Raw genomic sequence first — 27,681 nt, 5'->3', positions numbered from 1 at the left:
GTGGCGCCTGCAGTGTGTGTGGCGCCTGCAGTGTGTGTGGCGCCTGCAGTGTGTGTGGCGCCTGCTCTGTGTGTGGCACATGTACTGTTTCTGGTGCCTGCAGCGTGTGTGGATCGTGCAGTGTTTGTGGCTCATGCAGTGTTTATTGCACGTGCATTGTGTGTGGCGCTTGAAGTGTATGTGGCGCCTGAAGTGTGTTTGGCACCTGCACTGTGTGTGGCGCTTTCAGTGTGTGTGGCGCCTGCAGTGTGTATCCCATGTACAGTGTTTTATGGCCCGTGCAGTGTGTGTGGTGCCTGCAGTGTGTCTGGTGCCTGCACTATGTGCGGCACCTGCACTGTGTGTGCCACGTACAGTGTTTTTAGCCCCTGCAGTGTGTGTGGTGCCTGCAGTGTGTGTGGCGCCTGCAGTGTGTGTGGTTCCTGCAGTGTGTGTGGCTCCTGCAGTGTGTGCTTCGCGTGCACTGTGTGTGTGGCGCGTGCACCGTGTGTGTGGCGCCTGCACTGTGTGTGGCGCCTGCACTGTGTGTGGCGTGTGCACTGTGTGTGGTGCCCGCACTGTGTGTGGCGCCTGCACTGTGTGTTGCATGTGCACTGTGTGTGGCGCCTGCATTGTGTGTGGCGCCTGCAGTGTGTGTGGCGCCTGCAGTGTGTGTGGCTCCTGCAGTGTGTGTGCCTCCTGCAGTGTGTGTGGCTCCTGCAGTGTGTGAAGCTCCTGCAGTGTGTGTGGCTCCTGCAGTGTGTGTGGCTCCTGCAGTGTGTGTGGCTCCTGCAGTGTGTGTGGCGCCTGCAGTGTGTGTGGCTCCAGCAGTGTGTGTGGCTCCTGCAGTGTGTGTGGCGCTGCAGTGTGTGTGGCGCGTGCACTGTGTGTGGCGCGTGCACTGTGTGTGGCGCGTGCACTGTGTGTGGCGCGTGCACTGTGTTTGGCACCTGCACTGTGTGTGGCGCGTGCACTGTGCGTGGCGCGTGCACTGTGCGTGACGCGTGCACTGTGTGTGACGCGTGCACTTTGTGTGACGCGTGCACTGTGTTTGTGACGCGTGCACTGTGTGTGTGGCGCGTGCACTGTGTGTGGCGCATGCACTGTGTGTGGCGCGTGCACTGTGCGTGGCGCGTGCACTGTGTGTGTGGTGTGTGCACTGTGTGTGGCGCGTTCAGTGTGTGTGGCATGTTCAGTGTGTGTGGCGTGTGCAGTATGTGTGCCACGTACAGTGTTTTTGGCCCATGCAGTCTGTGTGGCGCATGCTGTGTGTTGTTCGTACATTGTATGTGGCGCATGGTCAGCGTGTGGCGCCTCCACTGTGTGTGACACCTGCACTGTATGTGGCGCCTGCTGTGTGTGTGGCGCCTGCAGTGTGTGTGGCTCCTGCAGTATGTGTGGCACCTGCACAGTTTGTGGCGCCTGCAGTGTGTGTGGCGCCTGCAGTGTGTGTGGCGCATGTACTGTTTCTGGTGCCTGCAGCGTGTGTGGATCGTGCAGTGTTTGTGGCTCATGCAGTGTTTATTGCAAGTGCATTGTGTGTGGCGCTTGAAGTGTATGTGGCGCCTGCAGTGTGTTTGGCACCTGCACTGTGTGTGGCGCTTTCAGTGTGTGTGGCGCCTGCAGTGTGTATCCCATGTACAGTGTTTTATGGCCCGTGCAGTGTGTGTGGTGCCTGCAGTGTGTCTGGTGCCTGCACTATGTGCGGCACCTGCACTGTGTGTGCCACGTACAGTGTTTTTAGCCCCTGCAGTGTGTGTGGTGCCTGCAGTGTGTGTGGCGCTTGCAGTGTGTGTGGCTCCTGCAGTTTGTGTGCCTCCTGCAGTGTGTGTGGGTCCTGCAGTGTGTGTGGCTCCTGCAGTGTGTGTGGCTCCTGCAGTGTGTGTGGCTCCTGCAGTGTGTGTGGCGCGTACACTGTGTGTGGCGCGTGCAGCGTGTGCTTCGCGTGCAATGTGTGTGTGGCGCGTGCACCGTGTGTGTGGCGCCTGCACTGTGTGTGGCTCCTGCACTGTATGTGGTGCCTGCAGTGTGTGTGGCTCCTGCAGTGTGTGTGGCTCCTGCAGTGTGTGTGGTACCTACAGTGTGTGTGGCGCGTGCACTGTATGTGGTGCGTGCAGTGTGTGTGGCGCATGCAGTGTGTGTGGCGCATGCAGTGTGTGTGCCACGTACAGTGTTTTTGGCCCATGCAGTCTGTGTGGCGCATGCAGTGTGTGATTTGTACAGTGTATGTGGCGCATGGACTGCATGTGGCGCCTGCACTGTGTGTGAAGCCTGCAATGTATGTGGTGCGTGCAGTGTGTGTGGCTCCTGCAGTGTGTGTGGCTCCTGCAGTGTGTGTGGCTCCTGCAGTGTGTGTGGCTCCTGCAATGTGTGTGGCTCCTGCAGTGTGTGTGGCGCCTGCAGTGTGTGTGGCGCCTGCAGTGTGTGTGGCGCCTGCAGTGTGTGTGGCTCCTGCAGTGTGTTTGTCTCCTGCAGTGTGTGTGGCACCTGCAGTGTGTGTGGCGCCTGCAGTGTGTGTGGCTCCTGCAGTGTGTGTGGCTCCTGCAGTGTGTTTGGCGCCTGCAGTGTGTGTGGCGCCTGCAGTGTGTGTGGCTCCTGCAGTGTGTTTGGCTCCTGCAGTGTGTGTGGCGCCTGCAGTGTGTGTGGCGCCTGCAGTGTGTGTGGCTCCTGCAGTGTGTGTGGCTCCTGCAGTGTGTGTGGCTCCTGCAGTGTGTGTGGCTCCAGCAGTGTGTGTGGCTACAGCAGTGTGTGTGGCTCCTGCAGGGTGTGTGGCGCCTGCAGTGTGTGTGGCGCGTGCACTGTGTTTGGCGCCTGCACTGTGTGTGGCGCGTGCACAGTGTGTTAGGCACCTGCACTGTGTGTGGAGCGTGCACTGTGTGTGGCGCGTGCACTGTGTGTGGCGCGTTCAGTGTGTGTGGCATGTTCAGTGTGTGTGGCGTGTGCAGTATGTGTGCCACGTACAGTGTTCTTGGCCCATGCAGTCTGTGTGGCGCATGCTGTGTGCGGTTCGTACAGTGTATGTGGCGCATGGTCGGCGTGTGGCGCCTCCACTGTGTGTGACACCTGCACTGTATGTGGTGCCTGCAGTGTGTGTGGAGCCTGCAGTGTGTGTGGCACCTGCTCTGTGTGTGGCGCATGTACTGTTTCTGGTGCCTGCAGCGTGTGTGGATCGTGCAGTGTTTGTTGCTCGTGCAGTGTTTATTGCACGTGAATTGTGTGTGGCGCTTGAAGTGTGTTTGGCACCTGCAGTGTGTTTGGCACCTGCACTGTGTGTGGCGCTTTCAGTGTGTGTGGCGCCTGCAGTGTGTATCCCATGTACAGTGTTTTATGGCCCGTGCAGTGTTTGTGGTGCCTGCAGTGTGTCTGGTGCCTGCACTGAGTGTGGCACCTGCACTGTGTGTGCCACGTGCAGAGTTTTTAGCCCCTGCAGTGTGTGTGGTGCCTGCAGTGTGTGTGGCGCCTGCAGTGTGTGTGGCGCCTGCAGTGTGTGTGGTGCCTGCACTGTGTGTGGCGCCTGCACTGTGTGTGGCGTGTGCACTGTGTGTGGCGCCAGCACTGTGCGTGGCGCCTGCACTGTGTGTGGCACCTGCACTGTGTGTGGCACTTGCACTGTGTGTGGCGCCTGCAGTCTGTGTGGCGCCTGCAGTGTGTGTGGCGCCTGCAGTGTATGTGGCACCTGCAGTGTGTGTGGCTCCTGCAGTTTGTGTGCCTCCTGCAGTGTGTGTGGCTCCTGCAGTGTGTGTGGCTCCTGCAGTGTGTGTGGCTCCTGCAGTGGGTGTGGCGCGTGCACTGTGTGTGGCGCGTGCAGCGTGTGCTTCGCGTGCACTGTGTGTGTGGCACGTGCACCGTGTGTGTGGCGCGTGCACTGTGTGTGGCGCGTGCAGCGTGTGCTTCGCGTGCACTGTGTGTGTGGCGCGTGCACCGTGTGTGTGGCGCCTGCACTGTGTGTGGCTCCGGCACTGTATGTGGTGCCTGCAGTGTGTGTGGCTCCTGCAGTGTGTGTGGCTCCTGCAGTGTGTGTGGTACCTACAGTGTGTGTGGCGCGTGCACTGTATGTGGTGCATGCAGTGTGTGTCGCGCATGCAGTGTGTGTGGCGCATGCAGTGTGTGTGCCACGTACAGTGTTATTGGCCCATGCAGTCTGTGTGGCGCATGCAGTGTGTGATTCGTACAGTGTATGTGGCGCATGGACGGCATGTGGCGCCTGCACTGTGTGTGAAGTTTGCAATGTATGTGGTGCCTGCAGTGTGTGTGGCTCCTGCAGTGTGTGTGGCTCCTGCAGTGTGTGTGGCTCCTGCAGTGTGTGTGGCGCCTGCAGTGTGTGTGGCGCCTGCAGTGTGTGTGGCTCCTGCAGTGTGTTTGGCTCCTGCAGTGTGTGTGGCACCTGCAGTGTGTGTGGCGCCTGCAGTGTGTGTGGCGCCTGCAGTGTGTGTGGCTCCTGCAGTGTGTGTGGCTCCTGCAGTGTGTGTGGTTCCTGCACTGTGTGTGGCTCCTGCAGTGTGTGTGGCTCCAGCAGTGTGTGTGGCTCCAGCAGTGTGTGTGGCTCCTGCAGGGTGTGTGGCGCCTGCAGTGTGTGTGGCGCGTGCACTGTGTTTGGCGCCTGCACTGTGTTTGGCGCCTGCACTGTGTTTGGCGCCTGCACTGTGTGTGACGCGTGCACTGTGCGTGGCGCGTGCACTGTGTGTGACGCGTGCACTGTGTGTGTGAAGCGTGCACTGTGTGTGTGTCGCGTGCAAAGTGTGTTAGGCGCCTGCACTGTGTGTGGCGCGTGCACTGTGTGTGGAGCGTGCACTGTGTGTGGCGCGTGCACTGTGTGTGTGGTGTGTGCACTGTGTGTGGCGCGTTCAGTGTGTGTGGCATGTTCAGTTTGTGTAACGTGTGCAGTATGTGTGCCACGTACAGTGTTTTTGGCCCATGCCGTCTGTGTGGCGCATGCTGTGTGTGGTTCGTACAGTGTATGTGGCGCATGGTCGGCATGTGGCGCCTCCACTGTGTGTGACACCTGCACTGTATGTGGTGCCTGCAGTGTGTGTGGCGCCTGCAGTGTGTGTGGCACCTGCTCTGTGTGTGGCGCATGTACTGTTTCTGGTGCCTGCAGCGTGTGTGGATCGTGCAGTGTTTGTGGCTCGTGCAGTGTTTATTGCACGTGAATTGTGTGTGGCACTTGAAGTGTATGTGGCGCCTGCAGTGTGTTTGGCACCTGCACTGTGTGTGGCGCTTTCAGTGTGTGTGGCGCCTGCAGTGTGTATCCAAAGTACAGTGTTTTATGGCCCATGCAGTGTGTGTGGTGCCTGCAGTGTGTCTGGTGCCTGCACTGAGTGTGGCACCTGCACTGTGTGTGCCACGTACAGTGTTTTCAGCCCCTGCAGTGTGTGTGGTGCCTGCAGTGTGTGTGGCGCCTGCAGTGTGTGTGGCGCCTGCAGTGTGTGTGGCGCCTGCAGTGTGTGTGGCACCTGCACTGTGTGTGGCGCCTGCACTGTGTGTGGCGTGTGCACTGTGTGTGGCGCCAGCACTGTGTGTGGCGCCTGCACTGTGTGTGGCATGTGCACTGTGTGTGGCGCCTGCAGTGTGTGTGGCGCCTGCAGTGTGTGTGGCGCCTGCAGTGTGTGTGGCTCCTGCAGTGTGTGTCCCTCCTGCAGTGTGTGTGGCTCCTGCAGTGTGTTTGGCTCCTGCAGTGTGTGTGGCTCCTGCAGTGTGTGTGGCTCGTGCAGTGTGTGTGGCGCCTGCAGTGTGTGTGGCGCCTGCAGTGTGTGTGGCTCCTGCAGTGTGTGTGGCTCCTGCAATGTGTGTGGCTCCAGCAGTATGTGTGGCTCCTGCAGTGTGTGTGGCGCCTGCAGTGTGTGTGGCGCGTGCACTGTGTGTGGCGCGTGCACTGTGTGTGGCGCTTGCCCTGTGTGTGGCGCGTGCACTGTGTTTGGTACCTGCACTGTGTGTGGCGCGTGCACTGTGCGTGGCGCGTGCACTGTGCGTGACGCGTGCACTGTGTGTGACGCGTGCACTTTGTGTGACGCGTGCACTGTGTTTGTGACGCGTGCACTGTGTGTGTGCCGCGTGCACTGTGTGTGTGGCGCGTGCACTGTGTGTGGCACGTGCACTGTGTGTGGCGTGTGCACTGTGTGTGGCGCGTGCACTGTGTGTGTGGTGCGTGCACTGTGTGTGGCGCGTTCAGTGTGTGTGGCATGTTCAGTGTGTGTGGCATGTGCAGTATGTGTGCCACGTACAGTGTTTTTGGCCCATGCAGTCTGTGTGGCGCATGCTGTGTGTGGTTCGTACATTGTATGTGGCGCATGGTCGGCGTGTGGCGCCTCCACTGTGTGTGACACCTGCACTGTATGTGGCGCCTGCAGTGTGTGTGGCGCCTGCAGTGTGTGTGGCTCCTGCAGTATGTGTGGCACCTGCACTGTTTGTGGCGCCTGCAGTGTGTGTGGCGCCTGCAGTGTGTGTGGCGCCTGCAGTGTGTGTGGCGCCTGCTCTGTGTGTGGCACATGTACTGTTTCTGGTGCCTGCAGCGTGTGTGGATCGTGCAGTGTTTGTGGCTCATGCAGTGTTTATTGCACGTGCATTGTGTGTGGCGCTTGAAGTGTATGTGGCGCCTGAAGTGTGTTTGGCACCTGCACTGTGTGTGGCGCTTTCAGTGTGTGTGGCGCCTGCAGTGTGTATCCCATGTACAGTGTTTTATGGCCCGTGCAGTGTGTGTGGTGCCTGCAGTGTGTCTGGTGCCTGCACTATGTGCGGCACCTGCACTGTGTGTGCCACGTACAGTGTTTTTAGCCCCTGCAGTGTGTGTGGTGCCTGCAGTGTGTGTGGCGCCTGCAGTGTGTGTGGTTCCTGCAGTGTGTGTGGCTCCTGCAGTGTGTGCTTCGCGTGCACTGTGTGTGTGGCGCGTGCACCGTGTGTGTGGCGCCTGCACTGTGTGTGGCGCCTGCACTGTGTGTGGCGTGTGCACTGTGTGTGGTGCCCGCACTGTGTGTGGCGCCTGCACTGTGTGTTGCATGTGCACTGTGTGTGGCGCCTGCATTGTGTGTGGCGCCTGCAGTGTGTGTGGCGCCTGCAGTGTGTGTGGCTCCTGCAGTGTGTGTGCCTCCTGCAGTGTGTGTGGCTCCTGCAGTGTGTGAAGCTCCTGCAGTGTGTGTGGCTCCTGCAGTGTGTGTGGCTCCTGCAGTGTGTGTGGCTCCTGCAGTGTGTGTGGCGCCTGCAGTGTGTGTGGCTCCAGCAGTGTGTGTGGCTCCTGCAGTGTGTGTGGCGCTGCAGTGTGTGTGGCGCGTGCACTGTGTGTGGCGCGTGCACTGTGTGTGGCGCGTGCACTGTGTGTGGCGCGTGCACTGTGTTTGGCACCTGCACTGTGTGTGGCGCGTGCACTGTGCGTGGCGCGTGCACTGTGCGTGACGCGTGCACTGTGTGTGACGCGTGCACTTTGTGTGACGCGTGCACTGTGTTTGTGACGCGTGCACTGTGTGTGTGGCGCGTGCACTGTGTGTGGCGCATGCACTGTGTGTGGCGCGTGCACTGTGCGTGGCGCGTGCACTGTGTGTGTGGTGTGTGCACTGTGTGTGGCGCGTTCAGTGTGTGTGGCATGTTCAGTGTGTGTGGCGTGTGCAGTATGTGTGCCACGTACAGTGTTTTTGGCCCATGCAGTCTGTGTGGCGCATGCTGTGTGTTGTTCGTACATTGTATGTGGCGCATGGTCAGCGTGTGGCGCCTCCACTGTGTGTGACACCTGCACTGTATGTGGCGCCTGCTGTGTGTGTGGCGCCTGCAGTGTGTGTGGCTCCTGCAGTATGTGTGGCACCTGCACTGTTTGTGGCGCCTGCAGTGTGTGTGGCGCCTGCAGTGTGTGTGGCGCATGTACTGTTTCTGGTGCCTGCAGCGTGTGTGGATCGTGCAGTGTTTGTGGCTCATGCAGTGTTTATTGCAAGTGCATTGTGTGTGGCGCTTGAAGTGTATGTGGCGCCTGCAGTGTGTTTGGCACCTGCACTGTGTGTGGCGCTTTCAGTGTGTGTGGCGCCTGCAGTGTGTATCCCATGTACAGTGTTTTATGGCCCGTGCAGTGTGTGTGGTGCCTGCAGTGTGTCTGGTGCCTGCACTATGTGCGGCACCTGCACTGTGTGTGCCACGTACAGTGTTTTTAGCCCCTGCAGTGTGTGTGGTGCCTGCAGTGTGTGTGGCGCTTGCAGTGTGTGTGGCTCCTGCAGTTTGTGTGCCTCCTGCAGTGTGTGTGGGTCCTGCAGTGTGTGTGGCTCCTGCAGTGTGTGAGGCTCCTGCAGTGTGTGTGGCTCCTGCAGTGTGTGTGGCGCGTACACTGTGTGTGGCGCGTGCAGCGTGTGCTTCGCGTGCAATGTGTGTGTGGCGCGTGCACCGTGTGTGTGGCGCCTGCACTGTGTGTGGCTCCTGCACTGTATGTGGTGCCTGCAGTGTGTGTGGCTCCTGCAGTGTGTGTGGCTCCTGCAGTGTGTGTGGTACCTACAGTGTGTGTGGCGCGTGCACTGTATGTGGTGCGTGCAGTGTGTGTGGCGCATGCAGTGTGTGTGGCGCATGCAGTGTGTGTGCCACGTACAGTGTTTTTGGCCCATGCAGTCTGTGTGGCGCATGCAGTGTGTGATTTGTACAGTGTATGTGGCGCATGGACTGCATGTGGCGCCTGCACTGTGTGTGAAGCCTGCAATGTATGTGGTGCGTGCAGTGTGTGTGGCTCCTGCAGTGTGTGTGGCTCCTGCAGTGTGTGTGGCTCCTGCAGTGTGTGTGGCTCCTGCAATGTGTGTGGCTCCTGCAGTGTGTGTGGCGCCTGCAGTGTGTGTGGCGCCTGCAGTGTGTGTGGCGCCTGCAGTGTGTGTGGCTCCTGCAGTGTGTTTGTCTCCTGCAGTGTGTGTGGCACCTGCAGTGTGTGTGGCGCCTGCAGTGTGTGTGGCGCCTGCAGTGTGTGTGGCGCCTGCAGTGTGTGTGGCTCCTGCAGTGTGTGTGGCTCCTGCAGTGTGTGTGGCTCCTGCAGTGTGTGTGGCTCCTGCAGTGTGTGTGGCTCCAGCAGTGTGTTTGGCTCCAGCAGCGTGTGTGGCTCCAGCAGTGTGTGTGGCTCCTGCAGTGTGTGTGGCTCATGCAGTGTGTGTGGCGCCTGCAGTGTGTGTGGCGCGTGCACTGTGTTTGGCACCTGCACTGTGTGTGGCGCGTGCACTGTGCGTGGCGCGTGCACAGTGTGTGACGCGTGCACTGTGTGTGACGCGTGCACTTTGTGTGACGCGTGCACTGTGTGTGTGACGCGTGCACTGTGTGTGTGGCGCGTGCACTGTGTGTTAGGCGCCTGCACTGTGTGTGGCGCATGCACTGTGTGTGGCGCGTGCACTGTGTGTGGCGCATGCACTGTGTGTGTGGTGCGTGCACTGTGTGTGGCGCGTTCAGTGTGTGTGGCATGTTCAGTGTGTGTGGCGTGTGCAGTATGTGTGCCACGTACAGTGTTTTTGGCCCATGCAGTCTGTGTGGCGCATGCTGTGTGTTGTTCGTACAGTGTATGTGGCGCATGGTCGGCGTGTGGCGCCTCCACTGTGTGTGACACCTGCACTGTATGTGGCGCCTGCAGTCTGTGTGGCGCCTGCAGTGTGTGTGGCACCTGCTCTGTGTGTGGCGCATGTACTGTTTCTGGTGCCTGCAGCGTGTGTGGATCGTGCAGTGTTTGTGGCTCGTGCAGTGTTTATTGCACGTGAATTGGGTGTGGCGCTTGAAGTGTGTGTGGCGCCTGCAGTGTGTTTGGCACCTGCACTGTGTGTGGCGCTTTCAGTGTGTGTGGCGCCTGCAGTGTGTATCCCATGTACAGTGTTTTATGGCCCGTGCAATGTGTGTGGTGCCTGCAGTGTGTCTGGTGCCTGCACTGAGTGTGGCACCTGAACTGTGTGTGCCACGTGCAGTGTTTTTAGCCGCTGCAGTGTGTGTGGTGCCTGCAGTGTGTGTGGCGCTTGCAGTGTGTGTGGCTCCTGCAGTTTGTGTGCCTCCTACAGTGTGTGTGGGTCCTGCAGTGTGTGTGGCTCCTGCAGTGTGTGTGGCACCTGCAGTGTGTGTGGCTCCTGCAGTGTGTGTGGCGCGTACACTGTGTGTGGCGCGTGCAGCGTGTGCTTCGCGTGCACTGTGTGTGTGGCGCGTGCACCGTGTGTGTGGCGCCTGCACTGTGTGTGGCTCCTGCACTGTATGTGGTGCCTGCAGTGTGTGTGGCTCCTGCAGTGTGTGTGGCTCCTGCAGTGTGTGTGGTACCTACAGTGTGTGTGGCGCGTGCACTGTATGTGGTGCGTGCAGTGTGTGTGGCGCATGCAGTGTGTGTGGCGCATGCAGTGTGTGTGCCACGTACAGTGTTTTTGGCCCATGCAGTCTGTGTGGCGCATGCAGTGTGTGATTTGTACAGTGTATGTGGCGCATGGACTGCATGTGGCGCCTGCACTGTGTGTGAAGCCTGCAATGTATGTGGTGCCTGCAGTGTGTGTGGCTCCTGCAGTGTGTGTGGCTCCTGCAGTGTGTGTGGCTCCTGCAGTGTGTGTGGCTCCAGCAGTGTGTGTGGCTCCAGCAGTGTGTGTGGCTCCTGCAGTGTGTGTGGCTCATGCAGTGTGTGTGGCGCCTGCAGTGTGTGTGGCGCGTGCACTGTGTTTGGCACCTGCACTGTGTGTGGCGCGTGCACTGTGCGTGGCGCGTGCACTGTGTGACGCGTGCACTGTGTGTGACGCGTGCTCTTTGTGTGACGCGTGCACTGTGTGTGTGACGCGTGCACTGTGTGTGTGGCGCATGCACTGTGTGTTAGGCGCCTGCACTGTGTGTGGCGCATGCACTTTGTGTGGCGCGTGCACTGTGTGTGGCGCGTGCACTGTGTGTGTGGTGCGTGCACTGTGTGTGGCGCGTTCAGTGTGTGTGGCATGTTCAGTGTGTGTGGCGTGTGCAGTATGTGTGCCACGTACAGTGTTTTTGGCCCATGCAGTCTGTGTGGCGCATGCTGTGTGTTGTTCGTACAGTGTATGTGGCGCATGGTCGGCGTGTGGCGCCTCCACTGTGTGTGACACCTGCACTGTATGTGGCGCCTGCAGTCTGTGTGGCGCCTGCAGTGTGTGTGGCACCTGCTCTGTGTGTGGCGCATGTACTGTGTCTGGTGCCTGCAGCGTTTGTGGATCGTGCATTGTTTGTGGCTCGTGCAGTGTTTATTGCACGTGAATTGGGTGTGGCGCTTGAAGTGTGTGTGGCGCCTGCAGTGTGTTTGGCACCTGCACTGTGTGTGGCGCTTTCAGTGTTTGTGGCGCCTGCAGTGTGTATCCCATGTACAGTGTTTTATGGCCCGTGCAGTGTGTGTGGTGCCTGCAGTGTGTCTGGTGCCTGCACTGAGTGTGGCACCTGAACTGTGTGTGCCACGTGCAGTGTTTTTAGCCCCTGCAGTGTGTGTGGTGCCTGCAGTGTGTGTGGCGCCTGCAGTGTGTGTGGCACCTGCAGTGTGTGTGGCGCCTGCAGTGTGTGTGGCGCCTGCACTTTGTGTGGCGCCTGCACTGTGTGTGGCGTGTGCATTGTGTGTGGCGCCTGCACTGTGTGTGACGCCTGCACTGTGTGTGGCTTGTGCACTGTGTGTGGCACCTGCAGTGTGTGTGGCGCCTGCAGTGTGTGTGGCGCCTGCAGTGTGTGTGGCTCCTGCAGTGTGTGTGCCTCCGGCAGTGTGTGTGGCTCCTGCAGTGTGTGAAGCTCCTGCAGTGTAAGTGGCTCCTGCAGTGTGTGTGGCTCCTGCAGTGTGTGTGGCTCATGCAGTGTGTGTGGCGCCTGCAGTGTGTGTGGCGCCTGCAGTGTGTGTGGCTCCTGCACTGTGTGTGGCTCCTGCAGTGTGTGTCTCCAGCAGTGTGTGTGGCTCCTGCAGTGTGTGTGGCGCCTGCAGTGTGTGTGGCGCCTGCACTGTGCGTGGCGCGTGCACTGTGTGTGGCGCGTGCACTGTGTGTGGCGCGTGCACTGTGTTTGGCACCTGCACTGTGTGTGGCGCCTGCACTGTGTGTGAAGCCTGCAATGTATGTGGTGCCTGCAGTGTGTGTGGCTCCTGCAGTGTGTGTGGCTCCTGCAGTGTGTGTGGCTCCTGCAGTGTGTGTGGCTCCTGCAGTGTGTGTGGCGCCTGCAGTGTGTGTGGCGCCTGCAGTGTGTGTGGCTCCTGCAGTGTGTTTGGCTCCTGCAGTGTGTGTGGCACCTGCAGTGTGTGTGGCGCCTGCAGTGTGTGTGGCGCCTGCAGTGTGTGTGGCTCCTGCAGTGTGTGTGGCTCCTGCAGTGTGTGTGGCTCCTGCAGTGTGTGTGGCTCCAGCAGTGTGTGTGGCTCCAGCAGTGTTTGTGGCTCCTGCAGGGTGTGTGTCGCCTGCAGTGTGTGTGGCGCGTGCACTGTGTTTGGCGCCTGCACTGTGTGTGGCGCGCGCACTGTGCGTGGCGCGTGCACTGTGTGTGACGCGTGCACTGTGTGTGACGCGTGCACTTTGTGTGACGCGTGCACTGTGTGTGTGACGCGTGCACTGTGTGTGTGGCGCGTGCACAGTGTGTTAGGCACCTGCACTGTGTGTGGCGCGTGCACTGTGTGTGGCGCGTGCACTGTGTGTGGCGCGTGCACTGTGTGTGTGGTGCGTGCAGCGTGTGTGGCGCCTTCAGTGTGTGTGGCATGTTCAGTGTGTGTGGCGTGTGCAGTATGTGTGCCACGTACAGTGCTTTTGGCCCATGCAGTCTGTGTGGCGCAAGCTGTGTGTGGTTCGTACAGTGTATGTGGCGCATGGTCGGCGTGTGGCGCCTCCACTGTGTGTGACACCTGCACTGTATGTGGCGCCTGCAGTCTGTGTGGCGCCTGCAGTGTGTGTGGCACCTGCTCTGTGTGTGGCGCATGTACTGTTTCTGGTGCCTGCAGCGTGTGTGGATCGTGCAGTGTTTGTGGCTCGTGCAGTGTTTATTGCACGTGAATTGGGTGTGGCGCTTGAAGTGTATGTGGCGCCTGCAGTGTGTTTGGCACCTGCACTGCGTGTGGCGCTTTCAGTGTGTGTGGCGCCTGCAGTGTGTATCCCATGTACAGTGTTTTATGGCCCGTGCAGTGTGTGTGGTGCCTGCAGTGTGTCTGGTGCCTGCACTGAGTGTGGCACCTGAACTGTGTGTGCCACGTGCAGTGTTTTTAGCCCCTGCAGTGTGTGTGGTGCCTGCAGTGTGTGTGGCGCTTGCAGTGTGTGTGGCTCCTGCAGTTTGTGTGCCTCCTACAGTGTGTGTGGGTCCTGCAGTGTGTGTGGCTCCTGCAGTGTGTGTGGCTCCTGCAGTGTGTGTGGCTCCTGCAGTGTGTGTGGCGCGTACACTGTGTGTGGCGCGTGCAGCGTGTGCTTCGCGTGCACTGTGTGTGTGGCGCGTGCACCGTGTGTGTGGCGCCTGCACTGTGTGTGGCTCCTGCACTGTATGTGGTGCCTGCAGTGTGTGTGGCTCCTGCAGTGTGTGTGGCTCCTGCAGTGTGTGTGGTACCTATAGTGTGTGTGGCTCGTGCACTGTATGTGGTGCGTGCAGTGTGTGTGGCGCATGCAGTGTGTGTGGCGCATGCAGTGTGTGTGCCACGTACAGTGTTTTTGGCCCATGCAGTCTGTGTGGCGCATGCAGTGTGTGATTTGTACAGTGTATGTGGCGCATGGACTGCATGTGGCGCCTGCACTGTGTGTGAAGCCTGCAATGTATGTGGTGCCTGCAGTGTGTGTGGCTCCTGCAGTGTGTGTGGCTCCTGCAGTGTGTGTGGCTCCTGCAGTGTGTGTGGCTCCAGCAGTGTGTGTGGCTCCAGCAGTGTGTGTGGCTCCTGCAGTGTGTGTGGCTCATGCAGTGTGTGTGGCGCCTGCAGTGTGTGTGGCGCGTGCACTGTGTTTGGCACCTGCACTGTGTGTGGCGCGTGCACTGTGCGTGGCGCGTGCACTGTGTGACGCGTGCACTGTGTGTGACGCGTGCACTTTGTGTGACGCGTGCACTGTGTGTGTGACGCGTGCACTGTGTGTGTGGCGCATGCACTGTGTGTTAGGCGCCTGCACTGTGTGTGGCGCATGCACTTTGTGTGGCGCGTGCACTGTGTGTGGCGCGTGCACTGTGTGTGTGGTGCGTGCACTGTGTGTGGCGCGTTCAGTGTGTGTGGCATGTTCAGTGTGTGTGGCGTGTGCAGTATGTGTGCCACGTACAGTGTTTTTGGCCCATGCAGTCTGTGTGGCGCATGCTGTGTGTTGTTCGTACAGTGTATGTGGCGCATGGTCGGCGTGTGGCGCCTCCACTGTGTGTGACACCTGCACTGTATGTGGCGCCTGCAGTCTGTGTGGCGCCTGCAGTGTGTGTGGCACCTGCTCTGTGTGTGGCGCATGTACTGTTTCTGGTGCCTGCAGCGTGTGTGGATCGTGCATTGTTTGTGGCTCGTGCAGTGTTTATTGCACGTGAATTGGGTGTGGCGCTTGAAGTGTGTGTGGCGCCTGCAGTGTGTTTGGCACCTGCACTGTGTGTGGTGCTTTCAGTGTTTGTGGCGCCTGCAGTGTGTATCCCATGTACAGTGTTTCATGGCCCGTGCAGTGTGTGTGGTGCCTGCAGTGTGTCTGGTGCCTGCACTGAGTGTGGCACCTGAACTGTGTGTGCCACGTGCAGTGTTTTTAGCCCCTGCAGTGTGTGTGGTGCCTGCAGTGTGTGTGGCGCCTGCAGTGTGTGTGGCACCTGCAGTGTGTGTGGCGCCTGCAGTGTGTGTGGCGCCTGCACTTTGTGTGGCGCCTGCACTGTGTGTGGCGTGTGCATTGTGTGTGGCGCCTGCACTGTGTGTGACGCCTGCACTGTGTGTGGCTTGTGCACTGTGTGTGGCACCTGCAGTGTGTGTGGCGCCTGCAGTGTGTGTGGCGCCTGCAGTGTGTGTGGCTCCTGCAGTGTGTGTGCCTCCTGCAGTGTGTGTGGCTCCTGCAGTGTGTGAAGCTCCTGCAGTGTAAGTGGCTCCTGCAGTGTGTGTGGCTCCTGCAGTGTGTGTGGCGCCTGCACTGTGCGTGGCGCCTGCACTGTGCGTGGCGTGTGCACTGTGTGTGGCGCGTGCACTTTGTGTGGCGCGTGCACTGTGTTTGGCACCTGCACTGTGTGTGGCGCCTGCACTGTGTGTGAAGCCTGCAATGTATGTGGTGCCTGCAGTGTGTGTGGCTCCTGCAGTGTGTGTGGCTCCTGCAGTGTGTGTGGCTCCTGCAGTGTGTGTGGCTCCTGCAGTGTGTGTGGCGCCTGCAGTGTGTGTGGCGCCTGCAGTGTGTGTGGCTCCTGCAGTGTGTTTGGCTCCTGCAGTGTGTGTGGCACCTGCAGTGTGTGTGGCGCCTGCAGTGTGTGTGGCGCCTGCAGTGTGTGTGGCTCCTGCAGTGTGTGTGGCTCCTGCAGTGTGTGTGGCTCCTGCAGTGTGTGTGGCTCCAGCAGTGTGTGTGGCTCCAGCAGTGTTTGTGGCTCCTGCAGGGTGTGTGTCGCCTGCAGTGTGTGTGGCGCGTGCACTGTGTTTGGCGCCTGCACTGTGTGTGGCGCGTGCACTGTGCGTGGCGCGTGCACTGTGTGTGACGCGTGCACTGTGTGTGACGCGTGCACTTTGTGTGACGCGTGCACTGTGTGTGTGACGCGTGCACTGTGTGTGTGGCGCGTGCACAGTGTGTTAGGCACCTGCACTGTGTGTGGCGCGTGCACTGTGTGTGGCGCGTGCACTGTGTGTGGCGCGTGCACTGTGTGTGTGGTGCGTGCAGCGTGTGTGGCGCGTTCAGTGTGTGTGGCATGTTCAGTGTGTGTGGCGTGTGCAGTATGTGTGCCACGTACAGTGTTTTTGGCCCATGCAGTCTGTGTGGCGCATGCTGTGTGTGGTTCGTACAGTGTATGTGGCGCATGGTCGGCGTGTGGCGCCTCCACTGTGTGTGACACCTGCACTGTATTTGGTGCCTGCAGTGTGTGTGGCGCCTGCAGTGTGTGTGGCACCTGCTCTGTGTGTGGCGCATGTACTGTTTCTGGTGCCTGCAGCGTGTGTGGATCGTGCAGTGTTTGTGGCTCGTGCAGTGTTTATTGCACGTGAATTGTGTGTGGCGCTTGAAGTGTGTTTGGCGCCTGCAGTGTGTTTGGCACCTGCACTGTGTGTGGCGCTTTCAGTGTGTGTGGCGCCTGCAGTGTGTATCCAAAGTACAGTGTTTTATGGCCCGTGCAGTGTTTGTGGTGCCTGCAGTGTGTCTGGTGCCTGCACTGAGTGTGGCACCTGCACTGTGTGTGCCACGTACATTGTTTTTAGCCCCTGCAGTGTGTGTGGTGCCTGCAGTGTGTGAGGTGCCTGCAGTGTGTGTGCCGCCTGCAGTGTGTTTGGTGCCTGCTGTCTGTGTGGCGCCTGCACTTTGTGTGGCGCCTGCACTGTGTGTGGCGTGTGCACTGTGTGTGGCGCATGCACCGTGTGTGGCGCGTGCACTGTGTGTGGCGCGTGCACTGTGTGTGGCGCGTGCACTGTGTGTGGCGCGTTCAGTCTGTGTGGCATGTTCAGTTTGTGTGGCGTGTGCAGTATGTGTGCCACGTACAGTGTTTCTGGCCCATGCAGTCTGTTTGGCGCATGCTGTGTGTGGTTCGTACAGTGTATGTGGCGCATGTTCGGCGTGTGGCACCTCCACTGTGTGTGACACCTGCACTGTATGTGGCGCCTGCAGTGTGTGTGGCGCCTGCAGTGTGTGTGGCTCCTGCAGTATGTGTGGCACCAGCACTGTTTGTGGCGCCTGCAGTGTGTGTGGCGCCTGCAGTGTGTGTGGCGCCTGCAGTGTGTGTGGCGCCTGCTCTGTGTGTGGCGCATGAACTGTTTCTGGTGCCTGCAGCGTGTGTGGATCGTGCAGTGTTTGTGGCTCATGCAGTGTTTATTGCACATGCATTGTGTGTGGCGCTTGAAGTGTATGTGGCGCCTGCAGTGTGTTTGGCACCTGCACTGTGTGTGGCGCTTTCAGTGTGTGTGGCGCCTGCAGTGTGTATCCCATGTACAGTGTTTTATGGCCCGTGCAGTGTGTGTGGTGCCTGCAGTGTGTCTGGTGCCTGCACTATGTGCGGCACCTGCACTGTGTGTGCCACGTACAGTGTTTTTAGCCCCTGCAGTTTGTGTGGTGCCTGCAGTGTGTGTGGCGCCTGCAGTGTGTGTGGCGCCTGCAGTGTGTGTGGCTCCTGCAGTTTGTGTGCCTCCTGCAGTGTGTGTGGCTCCTGCAGTGTGTGTGGCTCCTGCAGTGTGTGTGCCTCCTGCAGTGTGTGTGGCTCCTGCAGTGTGTGAAGCTCCTGCAGTGTGTGTGGCTCCTGCAGTGTGTGTGGCTCCTGCAGTGTGTGTGGCTCCTGCAGTGTGTGTGGCGCCTGCAGTGTGTGTGGCGCCTGCAGTGTGTGTGGCTCCTACAGTGTGTGTGGCTCCTGCAGTGTGTGTGGCTCCAGCAGTGTGTGTGGCTCCTGCAGTGTGTGTGGCGCTGCAGTGTGTGTGGTGCGTGCACTGTGTGTGGCGCGTGCACTGTGTGTGGCGCGTGCACTGTGTGTGGCGCGTGCACTGTGTTTGGCACCTGCACTGTGTGTGGCGCGTGCACTGTGCGTGGCGCGTGCACTGTGCGTGACGCGTGCACTGTGTGTGACGCGTGCACTTTGTGTGACGCGTGCATTGTGTTTGTGACGCGTGCACTGTGTGTGTGGCGCGTGCACTGTGTGTGGCGCATGCACTGTGTGTGGCGCGCGCACTGTGTGTGGCGCGTGCACTGTGCGTGGCGCGTGCACTGTGTGTGTGGTGCGTGCACTGTGTGTGGCGCGTTCAGTGTGTGTGGCATGTTCAGTGTGTGTGGCGTGTGCAGTATGTGTGCCACGTACAGTGTTTTTGGCCCATGGAGTCTGTGTGGCGCATGCTGTGTGTGGTTCGTACATTGTATGTGGCGCATGGTCAGCGTGTGGCGCCTCCACTGTGTGTGACACCTGCACTGTATGTGGCGCCTGCTGTGTGTGTGGCGCCTGCAGTGTGTGTGGCTCCTGCAGTATGTATGGCACCTGCACTGTTTGTGGCGCCTGCAGTGTGTGTGGCGCCTGCTGTGTGTGTGGCGCCTGCAGTGTGTGTGGCGCATGTACTGTTTCTGGTGCCTGCAGCGTGTGTGGATCGTGCAGTGTTTGTGGCTCATGCAGTGTTTATTGCAAGTGCATTGTGTGTGGCGCTTGAAGTGTATGTGGCGCCTGCAGTGTGTTTGGCACCTACACTGTGTGTGGCGCTTTCAGTGTGTGTGGCGCCTGCAGTGTGTATCCCATGTACAGTGTTTTATGGCCCGTGCAGTGTGTGTGGTGCCTGCAGTGTGTCTGGTGCCTGCACTATGTGCGGCACCTGCACTGTGTGTGCCACGTACAGTGTTTCTAGCCCCTGCAGTGTGTGTGGTGCCTGCAGTGTGTGTGGCGCTTGCAGTGTGTGTGGCTCCTGCAGTTTGTGTGCCTCCTGCAGTGTGTGTGGGTCCTGCAGTGTGTGTGGCTCCTGCAGTTTGTGTGCCTCCTGCAGTGTGTGTGGGTCCTGCAGTGTGTGTGGCTCCTGCAGTGTGTGTGGCTCCTGCAGTGTGTGTGGCTCCTGCAGTGTGTGTGGCGCGTACACTGTGTGTGGCGCGTGCAGCGTGTGCTTCGCGTGCACTGTGTGTGTGGCGCGTGCACCGTGTGTGTGGCGCCTGCAGTGTGTGTGGCGCCTGCAGTGTGTGTGGCTCCTGCAGTTTGTGTGCCTCCTGCAGTGTGTGTGGCTCCTGCAGTGTGTGTGGCTCCTGCAGTGTGTGTGGTACCTACAGTGTGTGTGGCGCGTGCACTGTATGTGGTGCGTGCAGTGTGTGTGGCGCATGCAGTGTGTGTGGCGCATGCAGTGTGTGTGCCACGTACAGTGTTTCTGGCCCATGCAGTCTGTGTGGCTCATGCAGTGTGTGATTTGTACAGTGTATGTGGCGCATGGACTGCATGTGGCGCCTGCACTGTGTGTGAAGCCTGCAATGTATGTGGTGCGTGCAGTGTGTGTGGCTCCTGCAGTGTGTGTGGCTCCTGCAGTGTGTGTGGCTCCTGCAGTGTGTGTGGCTCCTGCAATGTGTGTGGCTCCTGCAGTGTGTGTGGCGCCTGCAGTGTGTGTGGCGCCTGCAGTGTGTGTGGCTCCTGCAGTGGGTTTGTCTCCTGCAGTGTGTGTGGCACCTGCAGTGTGTGTGGCGCCTGCAGTGTGTGTGGCGCCTGCAGTGTGTGTGGCGCCTGCAGTGTGTGTGGCTCCTGCAGTGTGTGTGGCTCCTGCAGTGTGTGTGGCTCCTGCAGTGTGTGTGGCTCCAGCAGTGTGTGTGGCTCCAGCAGTGTGTGTGGCTCCAGCAGTGTGTGTGGCTCCTGCAGTGTGTGTGGCTCATGCAGTGTGTGTGGCGCCTGCAGTGTGTGTGGCGCGTGCACTGTGTTTGGCACCTGCACTGTGTGTGGCGCGTGCACTGTGCGTGGCGCGTGCACTGTGTGTGACGCGTGCACCGTGTGTGACGCGTGCACTTTGTGTGACGCGTGCACTGTGTGTGTGACGCGTGCACTGTGTGAATGGCGCGTGCACTGTGTGTTAGGCGCCTGCACTGTGTGTGGCGCATGCACTGTGTGTGGCGCGTGCACTGTGTGTGGCGCGTGCACTGTGTGTGTGGTGCGTGCACTGTGTGTGGCGCGTTCAGTGTGTGTGGCATGTTCAGTGTGTTTGGCGTGTGCAGTATGTGTGCCACGTACAGTGTTTTTGGCCCATGCAGTCTGTGTGGCGCATGCTGTGTGTTGTTCGTACAGTGTATGTGGCGCATGGTCGGCGTGTGGCGCCTCCACTGTGTGTGACACCTGCACTGTATGTGGCGCCTGCAGTCTGTGTGGCGCCTTCAGTGTGTGTGGCACCTGCTCTGTGTGTGGCGCATGTACTGTTTCTGGTGCCTGCAGCGTGTGTGGATCATGCATTGTTTGTGGCTCGTGCAGTGTTTATTGCACGTGAATTGGGTGTGGCGCTTGAAGTGTGTGTGGCGCCTGCAGTGTGTTTGGCACCTGCACTGTGTGTGGCGCTTTCAGTGTGTGTGGCGCCTGCAGTGTGTATCCCATGTACAGTGTTTTATGGCCCGTGCAGTGTGTGTGGTGCCTGCAGTGTGTCTGGTGCCTGCACTGAGTGTGGCACCTGAACTGTGTGTACCACGTGCAGTGTTTTTAGCCCCTGCAGTGTGTGTGGTGCCTGCAGTGTGTGTGGCGCCTGCAGTGTGTGTGGCACCTGCAGTGTGTGTGGCGCCTGCAGTGTGTGTGGCGCCTGCACTTTGTGTGGCGCCTGCACTGTGTGTGGCGTGTGCATTGTGTGTGGCGCCTGCACTGTGTGTGGCGCCTGCACTGTGTGTGGCTTGTGCACTGTGTGTGGCGCCTGCAGTGTGTGTGGCGCCTGCAGTGTGTGTGGCGCCTGCAGTGTGTGTGGCTCCTGCAGTGTGTGTGCCTCCTGCAGTGTGTGTGGCTCCTGCAGTGTGTGAAGCTCCTGCAGTGTAAGTGTCTCCTGCAGTGTGTGTGGCTCCTGCAGTGTGTGTGGCTCCTGCAGTGTGTGTGGCGCCTGCAGTGTGTGTGGCACCTGCAGTGTGTGTGGCTCCTGCACTGTGTGTGGCTCCTGCAGTGTGTGTGGCTCCAGCAGTGTGTGTGGCTCCTGCAGTGTGTGTGGCGCCTGCAGTGTGTGTGGCGTGTGCACTGTGTGTGGCGCGTGCACTGTGTTTGGCACCTGCACTGTGTGTGGCGCCTGCACTGTGTGTGAAGCCTGCAATGTATGTGGTGCCTGCAGTGTGTGTGGCTCCTGCAGTGTGTGTGGCTCCTGCAGTGTGTGTGGCTCCTGCAGTGTGTGTGGCTCCTGTAGTGTGTGTGGCGCCTGCAGTGTGTGTGGCGCCTGCAGTGTGTGTGGCTCCTGCAGTGTGTTTGGCTCCTGCAGTGTGTGTGGCACCTGCAGTGTGTGTGGCGCCTGCAGTGTGTGTGGCTCCTGCAGTGTGTGTGGCTCCTGCAGTGTGTGTGGCTCCTGCAGTGTGTGTGGCTCCAGCAGTGTGTGTGGCTCCAGCAGTGTTTGTGGCTCCTGCAGGGTGTGTGGCGCCTGCAGTGTGCGTGGCGCGTGCACTGTGTGTGACGCGTGCACTGTGTGTGACGCGTGCACTTTGTGTGACGCGTGCACTGTGTGTGAGACGCGTGCACTGTGTGTGTGGCGCGTGCAAAGTGTGTTAGGCACCTGCACTGTGTGTGGCGCGTGCACTGTGTGTGGCGCGTGCACTGTGTGTGGCGCGTGTACTGTGTGTGTGGTGTGAGCACCGTGTGTGGCGCGTTCAGTGTGTGTGGCATGTTCAGTGTTTGTGGCGTGTGCAGTATGTGTGCCACGTACAGTGTTTTTGGCCCATGCAGTCTGTGTGGCGCATGCTGTGTGTGGTTCGTACAGTGTATGTGGCGCATGGTCGGCGTGTGGCGCCTCCACTGTGTGTGACACCTGCACTGTATTTGGTGCCTGCAGTGTGTGTGGCGCCTGCAGTGTGTGTGGCACCTGCTCTGTGTGTGGCGCATGTACTGTTTCTGGTGCCTGCAGCGTGTGTGGATCGTGCAGTGTTTGTGGCTCGTGCAGTGTTTATTGCACGTGAATTGTGTGTGGCGCTTGAAGTGTGTGTGGTGCCTGCAGTGTGTTTGGCACCTGCACTGTGTGTGGCGCTTTCAGTGTGTGTGGCGCCTGCAGTGTGTATCCCATGTACAGTGTTTTATGGCCCGTGCAGTGTTTGTGGTGCCTGCAGTGTGTCTGGTGCCTGCACTGAGTGTGGCACCTGCACTGTGTGTGCCACGTACATTGTTTTTAGCCCCTGCAGTGTGTGTGGTGCCTGCAGTGTGTGAGGTGCCTGCAGTGTGTGTGCCGCCTGCAGTGTGTTTGGTGCCTGCTGTCTGTGTGGCGCCTGCACTTTGTGTGGCGCCTGCACTGTGTGTGGCGTGTGCACTGTGTGTGGCGCATGCACTGTGTGTGGCGCGTGCACTGTGTGTGGCGCGTGCACTGTGTGTGGCGCGTGCACTGTGTGTGGCGCGTTCAGTGTGTGTGGCATGTTCAGTTTGTGTGGCGTGTGCAGTATGTGTGCCACGTACAGTGTTTCTGGCCCATGCAGTCTGTTTGGCGCATGCTGTGTGTGGTTCGTACAGTGTATGTGGCGCATGTTCGGCGTGTGGCGCCTCCACTGTGTGTGACACCTGCACTGTATGTGGCGCCTGCAGTGTGTGTGGCGCCTGCAGTGTGTGTGGCTCCTGCAGTATGTGTGGCACCGGCACTGTTTGTGGCGCCTGCAGTGTGTGTGGCGCCTGCAGTGTGTGTGGCGCCTGCAGTGTGTTTGGCGCCTGCTCTGTGTGTGGCGCATGAACTGTTTCTGGTGCCTGCAGCGTGTGTGGATCGTGCAGTGTTTGTGGCTCATGCAGTGTTTATTGCACGTGCATTGTGTGTGGCGCTTGAAGTGTATGTGGCGCCTGCAGTGTGTTTGGCACCTGCACTGTGTGTGGCGCTTTCAGTGTGTGTGGCGCCTGCAGTGTGTATCCCATGTACAGTGTTTTATGGCCCGTGCAGTGTTTGTGGTGCCTGCAGTGTGTCTGGTGCCTGCACTATGTGCGGCACCTGCACTGTGTGTGCCACGTACAGTGTTTTTAGCCCCTGCAGTGTGTGTGGTGCCTGCAGTGTGTGTGGCGCCTGCAGTGTGTGTGGCGCCTGCAGTGTGTGTGGCTCCTGCAGTTTGTGTGCCTCCTGCAGTGTGTGTGGCTCCTGCAGTGTGTGTGGCTCCTGCAGTGTGTGTGGCTCCTGCAGTGTGTGTGGCGCCTTCAGTGTGTTTGGCACCTGCACTGTGTGTGGCGCTTTCAGTGTGTGTGGCGCCTGCAGTGTGTATCCCATGTACAGTGTTTTATGGCCCGTGCAGTGTGTGTGGTGCCTGCAGTGTGTCTGGTGCTTGCACTGTGTGTGGCACCTGCACTGCGTGTGCCACGTACAGTGTTTTTAGCCCCTGCAGTGTGTGTGGCGCCTGCAGTGCGTGTGGCGCCTGCAGTGTGTGTGGCGCCTGCAGTGTGTGTGGCGCCTGCAGTGTGTGTGGCGCCTGCACTGTGTGTGGCGTGTGCACTGTGTGTGGCTCCTGCACTGTGTGTGGCACCTGCACTGTGTGTGGCACGTGCACTGTGTGTGGCGCCTGCAGTGTGTGTGGCGCCTGCTGTGTGTGTGGCGCCTGCAGTGTGTGTGGCGCCTGCAGTGTGTGTGGCACCTGCAGTGTGTGTGGCTCCTGCAGTTTGTGTGCCTCCTGCAGTGTGTGTGGCTCCTGCAGTGTGTGTGGCTCCTGCTGTGTGTGTGGCTCCTGCAGTGTGTGAGGCGCGTGCACTGTGTGTGCTTCGCGTGCACCGTGTGTGTGGCGCGTGCACCGTGTGTGTGGCGCCTTCACTGTGTGTGACGCCTGCACTGTATGTATTGCCTGCAGTGTGTGTGGCTCCTTCAGTGTGTGTGGCTCCTGCAGTGTGTGTGGTGCCTACAGTATGTGTGGCGCGTGCACTGTATGTGGAGCGTGCAGTGTGTGTGGCGCATGCAGTGTGTGTGGCGCATGCAGTGTGTGTGCCACGTACATTGTTTTTGGCCCATGCAGTCTGTGTGGCGCATGCAGTGTGTGATTCGTACAGTGTATGTGGCGCATGGACGGCATGTGGCGCCTGCACTGTGTGTGAAGCCTGCAATGTATGTGGTGCCTGCAGTGTGTGTGGCTCCTGCAGTGTGTGTGGCTCCTGCAGTGTGTGTGGCTCCTGCAGTGTGTGTGGCTCCTGCAGCGTGTCTGGCACCTGTAGTGTGTGTGGCACCTGTAGTGTGTGTGGCGCCTGCTGTGTGTGTGGCGCCTGCAGTGTGTGTGGCTCCTGCAGTGTGTGTGGCTCCTGCAGTGTGTGTGGCTCCTGCAGTGTGTGTGGCTCCAGCAGTGTGTGTGGCTCCTGCAGTGTGTGTGGCGCCTGCAGTGTGTGTGGCGCGTGCACTGTGTGTGGCGCGTGCACTGTGTGTGGCGCGTGCACTGTGAGCGGCGCGTGCACTGTGTTTGGCACCTGCACTGTGTGTGGCGCGTGCACTGTGCGTGGCGCGTTCACTGTGCGTGACGCGTGCACTTTGTGTGACGCGTGCACTTTGTGTGACGCGTGCACTGTGTTTGTGACGCGTGCACTGTGTGTGTGGCGCGTGCACTGTGAGTGTGGCGCGTGCACTGTGTGTGGCGCATGCACTGTGTGTGACGCGTGCACTGTGTGTGGCGCGTGCACTGTGTGTGGCGCGTGCACTGTGTGTGGCGCGTTCAGTGTGTGTGGCATATTCAGTGTGTGTGGCGTGTGCAGTATGTGTGCCACGTACAGTGTTTTTGGCCCATGCAGTCTGTGTGGCGCATGCTGTGTGTGGTTCGTACACTGTATGTGGCGCATGGTTGGCGTGTGGCGCCTCCACTGTGTGTGACACCTGCACTGTATGTGGCGCCTGCAGTGTGTGTGGCGCCTGCAGTGTGTGTGGCTCCTGCAGTATGTGTGGCACCTGCACTGTTTGTGGCGCCTGCAGTGTGTGTGGCGCCTGCAGTGTGTGTGGCGCCTGCAGTGTGTTTGGCGCCTGCTCTGTGTGTGGCGCATGAACTGTTTCTGGTGCCTGCAGCGTGTGTGGATCGTGCAGTGTTTGTGGCTCATGCAGTGTTTATTGCACGTGCATTGTGTGTGGCGCTTGAAGTGTATGTGGCGCCTGCAGTGTGTTTGGCACCTGCACTGTGTGTGGCGCTTTCAGTGTGTGTGGCGCCTGCAGTGTGTATCCCATGTACAGTGTTTTATGGCCCGTGCAGTGTTTGTGGTGCCTGCAGTGTGTCTGGTGCCTGCACTATGTGCGGCACCTGCACTGTGTGTGCCACGTACAGTGTTTTTAGCCCCTGCAGTGTGTGTGGTGCCTGCAGTGTGTGTGGCGCCTGCAGTGTGTGTGGCGCCTGCAGTGTGTGTGGCTCCTGCAGTTTGTGTGCCTCCTGCAGTGTGTGTGGCTCCTGCAGTGTGTGTGTCTCCTGCAGTGTGTGTGGCTCCTGCAGTGTGTGTGGCGCCTTCAGTGTGTTTGGCACCTTCAATGTGTGTGGCGCTTTCAGTGTGTGTGGCGCCTGCAGTATGTATCCCATGTACAGTGTTTTATGGCCCGTGCAGTGTGTGTGGTGCCTGCAGTGTATCTGGTGCCTGCACTGTGTGTGGCACCTGCACTGCGTGTGCCACGTACAGTGTTTTTAACCCCTGCAGTGTTTGTGGCGCCTGCAGTGCGTGTGGCGCCTGCAGTGTGTGTGGCGCCTGCATTGTGTGTGGCGCCTGCAATGTGTGTGGCGCCTGCACTGTGTGTGGCGTGTGCACTATGTGTGGCGCCTGCACTGTGTGTGGCACCTGCACTGTGTGTGGCACGTGCACTGTGTGTGGCGCCTGCAGTGTGTGTGGCGCCTGCTGTGTGTGTGGCGCCTGCAGTGTGTGTGGCGCCTGCAGTGTGTGTGGCACCTGCAGTGTGTGTGGCTCCTGCAGTTTGTGTGCCTCCTGCAGTGTGTGTGGCTCCTGCAGTGTGTGTGGCTCCTGCAGTGTGTGTGGCTCCTGCAGTGTGTGTGGCTCCTGCAGTGTGTGTGCTTCGCGTGCACCGTGTGTGTGGCGCGTGCACCGTGTGTGTGGCGCCTGCACTGTGTGTGACGCCTGCACTGTATGTGGTGCCTGCAGTGTGTGTGGCTCCTGCAGTGTGTGTGGCTCCTGCAGTGTGTGTGGTGCCTACAGTGTGTGTGGCGCGTGCACTGTATGTGGCGCGTGCAGTGTGTGTGGCGTATGCAGTGTGTTTGGCGCATGCAGTGTGTGTGCCACGTACATTGTTTTTGGCCCATGCAGTCTGTGTGGCGCATGCAGTGTGTGATTCGTACAGTGTATGTGGCGCATGGACGGCATGTGGCGCCTGCACTGTGTGTGAAGCCTGCAATGTATGTGGTGCCTGCAGTGTGTGTGGCTCCTGCAGTGTGTGTGGCTCCTGCAGTGTGTGTGGCTCCTGCAGTGTGTGTGGCTCCTGCAGTGTGTCTGGCACCTGTAGTGTGTGTGGCACCTATAGTGTGTGTGGCGCCTGCAGTGTGTGTGGCGCCTGCAGTGTGTGTGGCGCCTGCAGTGTGTGTGGCTCCTGCAGTGTGTGTGGCTCCTGCAGTGTGTGTGGCTCCTGCAGTGTGTGTGGCTCCTGCAGTGTGTGTGGCGCCTGCAGTGTGTGTGGCGCGTGCACTGTGTGTGGCGCGTGCACTGTGTGTGACGCGTGCACTTTGTGTGACGCGTGCACTGTGATTGTGACGCGTGCACTGTGTGTGTGGCGCATGCACTGTGAGTGTGGCGCGTGCACTGTGTGTGGCGCATGCACTGTGTGTGGCGCGTGCACTGTGTGTGGCGCGTGCACTGTGTGTGGCGCATGCACTGTGTGTGTGGTGCGTGCTCTGTGTGTGGCGCATGTACTGTTTCTGGTGCCTGCAGCGTGTGTGGATCGTGCAGTGTTTGTGGCTGGTGCAGTGTTTATTGCACGTGCATTGTGTGTGGCGCTTGAAGTGTATGTGGCGTCTGCAGTGTGTTTGGCACCTGCACTGTGTGTGGCGCTTTCAGTGTGTGTGGCGCCTGCAGTGTGTATCCCATGTACAGTGTTTTATGGCCCGTGCAGTGTGTGTGGTGCCTGCAGTGTGTCTGGTGCCTGAACTATGTGAGGCACCTGCTCTGTGTGTGCCACGTACAGTGTTTTTAGCCCCTGCAGTGTGTGTGGTGCCTGCAGTGTGTGTGGCACCTGCAGTGTGTGTGGCGCCTGCAGTGTGTGTGGCGCCTGCAGTGTGTGTGGCACCTGCAGTGTGTGTGGCGCCTGCAGTGTTTGTGGCGCCTGCAGTGTGTGTGGCGCCTGCAGTGTGTGTGGCGCCTGCAGTGTGTGTGGCGCCTGCAGTGTGTGTGGCTCCTGCAGTTTGTGTGCCGCCTGCACTGTGTGTGGCTCCTGCAGTGTGTGTGGCTCCTGCAGTGTGTGTGGCACCTGCAGTGTGTTTGGCATCTGCACTGTGTGTGGCGCTTTCAGTGTGTGTGGCGCCTGCAGTGTGTATCCCATGTACAGTGTTTTATGGCCCGTGCAGTGTGTGTGGTGCCTGCAGTGTGTCTGGTGCCTGCAGTGTGTGTGGCACCTGCACTGCGTGTGCCACGTACAGTGTTTTTAGCCCCTGCAGTGTGTGTGGCGCCTGCAGTGTGTGTGGCGCCTGCAGTGTGTGTGGCGCCTGCACTGTGTGTGGCGCCTGCACTGTGTGTGGCACCTGCACTGTGTGTGGCATGTGCACTGTGTGTGGCGCCTGCAGTGTGTGTGGCGCCTGCAGTGTGTGTGGCGCCTGCAGTGTGTGTGTCTCCTGCAGTGTGTGTGGCTCCTGCAGTGTGTGTGGCGCCTTCAGTGTGTTTGGCACCTTCAATGTGTGTGGCGCTTTCAGTGTGTGTGGCGCCTGCAGTATGTATCCCATGTACAGTGTTTTATGGCCCGTGCAGTGTGTGTGGTGCCTGCAGTGTGTCTGGTGCCTGCACTGTGTGTGGCACCTGCACTGCGTGTGCCACGTACAGTGTTTTTAACCCCTGCAGTGTTTGTGGCGCCTGCAGTGCGTGTGGCGCCTGCAGTGTGTGTGGCGCCTGCATTGTGTGTGGCGCCTGCAATGTGTGTGGCGCCTGCACTGTCTGTGG

This window comes from Carcharodon carcharias, chromosome 16 (assembly GCF_017639515.1).
Source record: "Carcharodon carcharias isolate sCarCar2 chromosome 16, sCarCar2.pri, whole genome shotgun sequence".
In the NCBI taxonomy this organism is placed as follows: Eukaryota; Metazoa; Chordata; class Chondrichthyes; order Lamniformes; family Lamnidae; genus Carcharodon; species Carcharodon carcharias.
Note: the sequence above shows the minus strand (reverse complement) of the source record.